Source organism: Microtus ochrogaster, chromosome 18 (assembly GCF_000317375.1).
Source record: "Microtus ochrogaster isolate Prairie Vole_2 chromosome 18, MicOch1.0, whole genome shotgun sequence".
In the NCBI taxonomy this organism is placed as follows: Eukaryota; Metazoa; Chordata; class Mammalia; order Rodentia; family Cricetidae; genus Microtus; species Microtus ochrogaster.
Window position 1 is genome coordinate 36604401 of NC_022020.1, and position 9882 is coordinate 36614282.

The window sequence follows — 9882 nt, forward strand, 5'->3', positions numbered from 1 at the left end:
TCCTGGATGTACAGTGTCTTCAACAAGAGGGCTAATTCCCAACTGGTAAGAGGCAACCAAGGGCTACACTGATAAACTATACTCTTTGGGGAGTGATTTGGAAAACCCCTACCAATCACTCAAAAGGAGGATGTTTATGCCTGGTACTGGGGCTTTGCTGGTCTATGATTGTTGTAGGCAGCATTCTCAGCCCAAGTGGCTTAACTTTGTGTGTGTGTGTGTGTGTGTGTGTGTGTGTGTGTGTGTGTGTGTGTGGTGTTTGTGTGTGTGTGTGTGTATGTAGGCAGACATTTATGTGCATTGTGTATAATATTAGGTAAACATAAAATAAGAATATTTTTGAGGCTTTATCTAACAACCTTGGCACTATTTGTTTCTCATCTGCCCTCCTTCTTCTATATTGAACTATCTCCCTCCCTGCACCCAGATGAAGTCCCATCTTCTTTAGTCTACTTCTCATTTCTTTTGAAATCTATCCTATAAAAATGTTACAGATATGATCTAGAAACAGAGAATTATAAGTAGAAAAAAAATCTATGAATATGTATCATCATAGGGGCTAATTCAAGAAAAACCATTAACAGATTTGGATAGGCCAAACTGTAGTTGGCTGCTTTCTTGTTGCTCTTGTTTGTTTTTTACTTTACCACACAGCTCCCAAATGAATACACAGAGACTAAGTCTTACTTATAAATGCCCAGCCTTTAGCTGTGTTTATTTCTAGCCAGCTTTTTTAAACTTAAATTATCCCATTTCTCCTTAACTATGTTTTGCCTCTGGGCTTTTTACCTTTCTTTATTCTGTGTATCTTTCTTTTCCTCTTGTTCCCTGGCTGGCTGTGTGGCTGGTGACTGTCCCCACTGCCCTCCTCTCCTCATTTTCTTGCTCCTTGCTCTCCTCTGTTCCTATTTCTTCTTTCTGCATGCCAGCCTCACCTAGTTCTCTCTCCTCTCTTGCTATTGACCATCCAGCTGTTTCTTAGACAAATCGGCTGTTTCAGGTAGGCAAAGTAACCCAGCCTTACAGAGTTAAACAAAAGCAAATAGAGGAATGCAACACATCTTTGCGTCATTAAACAAATATTCCACAGAATAAACAAATGTATACATTTTAAACTAACATTCCACAACACCAAACTATAAAAACTAAGAAATGATAACAAGTTTTTTTTTCTGTGTGTAAGCCCTAGTCATTTTTTATAGTAACAATTTTTTATAGAGAAGGAGAAGTGAGAATTTGACAGGGATGAGTGGGAAAAAGCTGAACATGGTCATGTGCACAGACCAACACTGAAGTGAAGTGGTTTTGTAAGAAATCGTAACATGCTCCAAAGCTATAGAGAAATGCTGTCTCGAAGAAACAAAAAAGAAAACAAAACAAAACAAAAACCCCAAAGAATCATAACATTACTAGGTTCAGATATTGTTTAAAAATGACCCAGTGGCGAGGAGAACCTTTATGACATAGGAGCCAGCAGCACTGATGGAGCAGCCTCCTGGAACAGGTGAGGTGGAAAGCAATTCTCTTAAAAGCCTTGAGGAACGGGTTTTAAAGAATAACTCAGATTTCATTCTATGAAACATAGAATCAGCGTGTGTGATCAGGAAAACTGTGGGGTCTCTCTTTATTTCACTTTTCACAAGAAAATAAGTATCAAGGTTATATAAGCTGGGAAGAATTTGCAGGCAGGGTGAAGAGCTGGAAGAGAATGGGAAGAGAGAAAACCTCATATAAGCCCTGAGCTCTGTACACTGAGGAAGATGGCCAAGTTGTGTTGCTGTATTCGAGTTTTCTTACACTATGTGCAGTGCCAAAGGACAGAAGTTGGGTTTTCTCAGGGTATATTTTTGTCTAATGAATGTGACACAGAGATGGTCATAACAATCAATTTCAAAATATATGTGCAATTTGCATGATGGAGCATTGAGTTAGGGCACGCAAATGAATACACTCGGAAGGAGTACACGAACTCCACCCACATACACATTAAATGGTACTTGAGAGCATGTAGTGACTATTCTTATTTCTAACATAACTTTTATTATGATCTCCACAGAATCGTTTTGGAAATGTTACCCTTGGCTTATGCATTTTCCCAGTGAAAGTATACGGAAAAGAAACAAAAGTAAGTATACGTGACAATATTTCATGAAAAAAATCACTTATTTTAAACATGTCATCCAACCTGCTTGAAGGCATGATATTTGCCTTCTCTTTATTCAGAAAGAAGTAGTGTCATTCAGGTTTGACTCTAAAAGTAGCTCAATTTTTAATACCTATTTCTTTTTCATGCTTCTGATGCTTGCTCACAAAGTTATCTATAGAAGTTTCAATAACTTATTCTATTCAATGCTGAGCACACAGTAACATTGTAGTCATATAAATACACCCCATGGCATCTAGTCTTGTTATTCATCATCATTATCACAACTGTAGACTTGGATCCACATGACCGAGCTGCATACCATCCTCACCCACCAGTTTAGCCCTCAAGAGAGTTTCTGATTAAATGGCCCAATGTTCCTGGGTGCCATCAAAAGTCTCTGATCATCAGACTTACATTACAACGTGTTATATTTAGAAAGTTACGATTGCCACGTCTGAGAGGTAACCAGGTAAGTAAGAAATTACTACAGTCTACAATTACAGCTCAGTCCTTTTGAAGTTTTTATGGAGGCTTCTCTTTCTGTTTCCATCTACGCACTCCCTTATGCCTGTACGGGTTTATAGCACAAATCTATTTCTGTGTAATGGCTCCCTCTGCCCCACTATAAAACTGCATGTTAGTGAACAATCCCTGTGTGTAAAGGAGACCATTATGAGACGGACCATCACTGAAAACATTCATGCTGAGGCTGGCATATACAAAAAGAAAACAGTTCCTTATTGTTTAAAAGAAAAGCTAAATCACATCTAGCTGGGGTTTCACTATATCTTACTGAAATTGAAAACAATGTATTATTTCTGAACCTGTTAAAGGACAAAATCGACGAGGATCCTGTTTGTTCTTCATTTAACCACAGATGCCATAGAGTTCTCACTTTTCCCTTTGAACTGCTGTAGTTAAAATAAGTAAAATTAATATATTATAAAACCAAATGTTGTTCAAAGCCTTGAGCCGGTCTTCCTCTGCCTCAAAGAAGAGAGACTGCAGATTAGAAAGTGCGGAACAGCAGCACGGTGGACATTCACGCCTCTGTCATGATGCTGCTGAGCAGGTTGTGAGCTAATTTCACGTGTAAAATGTAGGCCTCGGGTATATGCTTTGTATAAAACACTCTTTCTCTGTGTTGCGGCATTTTAATCTTTTCTAATTAGATTTAATCGCTATTGTTACTCACAGCAGAACAGTGAGGGCCCCACATACATATAGGGAGCCACAGAAAAGGAAAACGTATGCATTAATGGTAAATAATAAAGGTTCTCCCTTCAGGTGACGCTTAGATATACAAGGGAAAAAATGGACTCTGTGACAAAATGCAATATGTTATTTTTCTTTTTACAATACTCCTTTATAATAACTATAACAAGGGCCAAGGACAGAAATACTTTCCACGAAGCTAACAGGGTTTTCATGTCAGAGTTTGTGCATTTTAATGAAGGCAATTTAGCTGAACAGAATACACTGTCTTTCACACATTATGATGAATTAATGTACCTTCTGACCAAACACTCATCCACTCCCTTTATCTTTATCTTCTGCTCAACTAAGATCTAACACCATCTAATAGAAAATTCTCAGACTTGAAAACAACGGTACTGCTTTATTTGTAATTTAACAACTGATAATCTAAAGAGCCATTATAGAAACAAAAGTGAACACAAAAGATTTCAGTTATCCATACATATAATTACAAACATCCTATTATAAAATCTTCAATGAGCATTTTCCTGTGTAGTACTGACAAATCCATTGTTCAATGGACGAATGGTAAAATTAAGTTCAAGCAACGCAGTTTGAACAAGTTATTTTAAGGTCATTTTGTCCATTTCTCATATAAATCATTTTGAGAAAAGCATCTGCTCCAGAACTGAATTACCTATGCAAGTTGTTCATGTTGAGCAGACCAAATGGTTATGTGTTCCCTGTAATTCCCATTCACGTCCCACAATGCAACACAGCGACAACAAAAGGTCAGTAAAGCAAAATATAGTCAGCTATTTAAATTAAGATCGACTTTTTAATGCTGAATTATATACTAGTTCAATCTCTAAGACCAGAAATTAGAAATTTTCAAATACACTTGAAAATTCTAATGTATTATATAGCACAGGGACTGCTCTAAATCTTCCTGTTTCCAAGTCATGGCTGCCAGACTCAGATACACTCTGGACAGCCAACAGAGATGAGCCGTGTTTCCAGAGTTTTTCTAATTGGCAGTTCATAACTTCCAGCTGCTCTCAGCAAAACCTAACACCCATTGAAATGTTGACATTTCTCTGCCTCATTAAAATCTTCTACAATATTCTGTGTGAATATATTGTTCAATTAGCCATTATTTCTGAAGATATACCAGAAGGTGATAAATAATTAGAACACCAAATATAATTCCCCATGTCAAAGCCAACAAATTGGCCCTGTTGCCATCCATACACAAAGATAGTATTGGACTCGATAACATGGTAGGCAGGTACCCTTTACATAATAATATAGTTTATACCTTGAAGTTTAATTTTATTGTTTTAACTTTCTAAAGAGCTCATTTTGAATATTTGAGTGTATTTTCACAATTATAAGTGGATCATAAGGATATAATATTATAAAACAGAAAAGTCCTCTGAAAATATCCCTTATTAAAATTTCAGTCTGTTAGACTTAGTTTACTTTAATTGAGCAACAATTTTAGAAAGAAAAACCCCCATTGAACCTTTGATGCAAAGTAGTTCAAATTCTTTCTGTGGCAAATGAGATCAGATCTGTGAATTTCAGCTATACAAAGTCACTGTACATAGACTTTCACCAAAAATATGACTCTATATGAAGTTATTTCTGTACTTGGAAGTTTTACTACTAACTTGAACATAGAATTTCCAAAGAAGAAATGAGACTTTTACTCACACATTCCCAACATATTTTTTCTGTATTAAAAACAAATATTTAATCGCATGCCAAAATTAATAAAGTCAACACGAACTGCATTTTGAACAGAAGTGGCTGTTTTCAGTTGCTATAAACCCACAGATCAACACATGGCGCAGACACTACAGAGGTGGACTATGTCCAAATTATTTGGGGTTTCTGTATGGAACTGTTTTTGAGTTTTTACTAATGAGTGAAAAATTTTAATTTCTATAGTCTTATAGAACAAACTGTACCACAAAGAACCGCACATTCCCTAGTGTTTGAGGCCATTGTAAACATTCCCTACAGCCTTAGGCACACCCATGACTCACACCCGGCCTCGCGTTTTCATTACAACAATTTCCGTCATACTCTTTAAGCTCTATTTTAAGCCATCTGTTTTTCCTATAGTTTTCACCATGGTCTTGGGTGTTCATAATACAAGCCTCCACGCGATGATTTAATGTGCCACTCTGAAGACTCTGCAAACAGGGCATAGTCAACAACACAGAAAATACATTGTAAAAAATCTTAGTTGCTGAACATGTTCTTCCATAAACTCATTCAAATAAAATGTCAAAATATCTGTGCAGGGGTGTCAAATCTCTTTTTTTTTCATTAATATATTTAAATACAGTGTAAGTTTCACTTAGTTTTGAGACTGAATTATAATTATAGTATTTCTCTCTGTTCCTCCCCTTAATCCCTCCCTCATGCCCCTCTCCAATCTTTTGACATTGTGACATGACATTTTCATTAACAGATCTATTAGGTCATCTTCTTAGCAATCCTGAAATGAATGTAGCCCATGAGTTGCAGGTTGGACATATCTGCAGGTGGGTAGCTGGTACATTACAATATCAGAATCATATAATATAGTGTAATTGATTTGTAAAATATAAATTTTGCTGATTTTTTGTATGAGATTTATCCATTTCAAACTGAAGAATACTTGTCCTTTCCCCACCCTAAGGTCAAGTAGTATACTGCAGTTTCTTATGGTCATAGTTAGATGGGCATTATTTGTTTATTTACGTGTTTACTTGTGTGTGTGTGTGTGTGTGTGTGTGTGTGTGTGTGTGTGTGTGTGGTGGATGTGTGCATGTACTACAGCATGTATGCAGAAGCCAGTTCTCTCCATCATATGAGCTCCAGTAACTGAAGTCATGGCATACTTTTGTCAGCATGTGACTTTACCCACTAAGCTATGTTGTGTACCTTAGGATATTTTTAAATAAGCTTAATTTTTACACCCAGTCAACATGAGTTATGATCATTTCCCCATTTCTCACATTTTTTAAAAAATATGTATTCATGTGTTTGCAAGTCTATATGTATACAAGTCTTATGCATTCATAATTATATTCTAGATAAAAATATAAAGCAAACAGATACATAAATAAAGCATTATGGAAGAATATGTTATTGACACAGTGTCAAAATTCCCTAACAAGGCATTCCACATGATTTATTTCTGTTTGTAAACAATGCACAACAGTAGTACAGTACACTACTAAAAACTGTCAAGCACTGGGGCTGGGGAAAGTGGCTCAGTAAGTAACAGCACTTAGTGAGCAAGCATGAAGACATGAGTTCAAATCCAAGAATCTGTATACAAGGTTGGATGTGACTTTATGTATGTCTGTGTTATGGGAGGGAGAGACAGGAGAATTGCTCCCGCTTGATAGTCACCAGCTTGCTTCAGGTTCAGTGAGAGGCACCATGTCAAGGAAATAGGGTGGAGAGTGACATCTTAGGACCTTGAAGCCCTCCTCCGGCTTCTGCACATGCTCTCGTACAAATGTCTCACATACATGTATCAGGATTCCCAAGGGCAGAAATCCTGAGCCTTCCTGTAAAAAAAGCTCTCTCACCTCGCATCTCTTGCCTTGGGTCTACAAGCCTTGGTTCTTTTTTTTTAAATATTTATTTTATTTATTTATTTATTATGTATACAGCATTCTGTCTGTGTGTATGCCTGCAGGCCAGAAGAGGGCACCAGACCTCTTTTACAGATGGTTGTGAGCCACCATGTGGTTGCAGGGAATTGAACTCAGGACCTTTGGAAGAGCAAGCAATGCCCTTAACCACTGAGCCATCTCTCCAGCCCCCTACAAGCCTTGGTTCTACAACCCAGTGTGGAGGCCAATCTGCTTTAGGAGAATTAATGCTTTGGAATCTGGTAACCACATAATGGGAGACCCTCCACGTTCTAAATAAAGTCTCATTTGACACCTTAAAAACGATACAGATTCACTAAGGTATAACTGCTACATAAAAGCCTGCACTTCCTTGAATAATACAAATTTGAGGTGCGGGGCGTGGGTAGTTCAGTAGTAGAGCAGATTTTTTTTTTTTTAGCAGATTTTTTTCTAGAATGTGCAGAACCTTGGTGTCTATTCTTAGCACTGCCTAAAAGCAAATGTGAGTACAGTTTGGTGAGCTCTGGCAAAGGCTTACGTGCTGAAAGCATCATCTAAATTGGCATGCGAAGCCTGTACGCCATCCTGAAGTCCTGTGATCACCATCCATCTCTCCCGCCGCTCCACAACTCCTTCTCCAGGCAACCCACTGATGTACTTTATGTTCTAGAAATTTTCATCATCTAGAGTGTTGTGGAAGCGGAATCAGGCAGTCCACACTCTTTATAAAGAAGCACATGGCTTCTTGCCCCCAACATAATTATTTTTTAGATTAACCTAGAGTTTGTACTTTTTAAAATTTATTCTTTGTATGGTTAGATTTGCATTGTATGAAGCACTTATTTATTCAGCTCTTGTTGGGTGCTGGGGATGTTTCCACTTTTAACTACTACAAATAAAGCTGCAACGGATGCATAAGCACAACTTAGTGTAGAAAAATGCTCTCCTTTCTCTTGGATAAATATTTAGGAACACAATGTCAAAGTCATTTTGTAAGTATGTGGTTTTGCTTATGAATGATGGCAAACTTTTCCAGTGTGGTTCAGCCCTTTACATTCTACCAGGAAATGCTGATCAGTTTTTTGTTAACTTGATACAAGTTGGAGTCCTTTGGGAAGCAGGAACCTCAATCGAAAAAAATGCTTCTTTTTATAAGATGGGTTGGTGGGCAAGCCTACGGTACCTTTTTTTCTTGATTGATGGTTGATGTGGTAAAGCCCAGCCCACTGTGTGATGGTGCCATCCCTGGGCTGATAGTCTTGGGTTTCAAAAGAAACCAGGCTGAGCAAGCCATGGGAAGTAAGCCAGGAAGCAGCACTCCTCCAAGACCTCTGCTTCATCTCTTGCCTCCAAGTTCCTGCCTTTAGTTCTTGCCCTGACTCTCCTCAGCGATAGACTGTAACATGGAAGTATAAGCTGAAATAAATCCTCTCCTCCACAAGTTGCTTTTGGTTACACTGTTTTATAACAACAGAAACCCAAACTAAGATACAGGAGCATATATGAATACCACCTCCTCTGTGCCCTGGCCAGCATTTAAAATAGATTTTAGTAATGATTTTAGAGGTGAATGTGGATACCTCCTTGTGGTTTTCAATTACCTTTCCACCAAAAAGAAATCTATGGTATTGAGCAACTTCTATAGTACTAACATTGTGTCCATATATCTTATCTGGTAAAGAATCTTTGAATTTTTTTTTCATTTTCAAATTAAGTTGCTTATCTGAGTTATTAGAGCTCTGCTTAAAATTAAGATTCAAGCAGTTTGCCAAATGTGTTTTTAAGGTGTATTTTTCCAGCATCTCTCCAGCTTTCCATAGGCTCCCTTCAGTGGAAACCCACCCACTTCCCATGCTAAAAACCTGCCCTCATCACTTGAAGTAGTTTTCCTAATATACATCTTCCACCTACTTCTGCATGGCACAAGGCTGCGCAGAACAGTGTTACTGACAAAAAGCAATTATATCTCAAAATGAAATTCTGGAGTAAGAAAGATAAGACTTTCCCCCTCCATAGATTCTATCATTTCCAGTGGTCTTCTGGCCTTTGTGGAGATCCAGATGTGTATCTGGTATCACTTTCACTTTGCCCAAAGCACCTGTTTTATCATTTCTTGGAGTGCAAGTCTGCTAGTGATAAATTCTTCTAGCATTTTTTTTATTCCTGAAGGAAGTTGTATTTCATTCCCTCTCCCTCCCATTTTTATTTTTGAAATATCTTTTCAGGGCATGTCAAACTCTAGATTGGGCAGGGTGTTGTTCCTTTTAGCATTGTAGAAATGCTCCACTTCTTATACTTGGCATTATTGATGATCAAAAGCCTGGTCTCTGTCTTATGCAGTTTCCTCTGTTTTCAGATGTTTCCTCCTTACTGGATATAAACAATTTCCCTGGGGTTTCTCACAGCATAGTCTCGTTTGTGTATATATGAGAACATTAATGCTTATCGTTTTATCAAATCTGGAAAAATTCTGGTCATTTTTATTCAAAATCTCTTATATATTTTAAGAAAAAAAAAACAACTTTGTTTCAGAGCAACTTTCAGGTCCACGCAGGCTTGCCACTGTTCCCATCCAGAAACACAGCCTGCTCTGCTGCACCTTTATGCAGGACACAGCATGTTTGGACCCTGTTATAATTTAGAAAAAAAGCAGCACAAGCAAGAAAGACACCAAACAATGGAGTTCACATAGAGGAATTTTTATTAGGGGATAAGGGGAACATAATAAGAAGGAAGGGACAGACTAGCCTCTGGGAACAGGAGTGGCAGAAGAAAAGAGAGAGGAGAGGAGAAAAGAGGAGAGGAGGGAAGGGGAGGGAAGGAGAGGGGAGAGAGAAGAGAAGAGAAGAGAAGAGAAGAGAAGAGAAGAGAAGAGAAGAGAAGAGAAGAGAAGAGAAG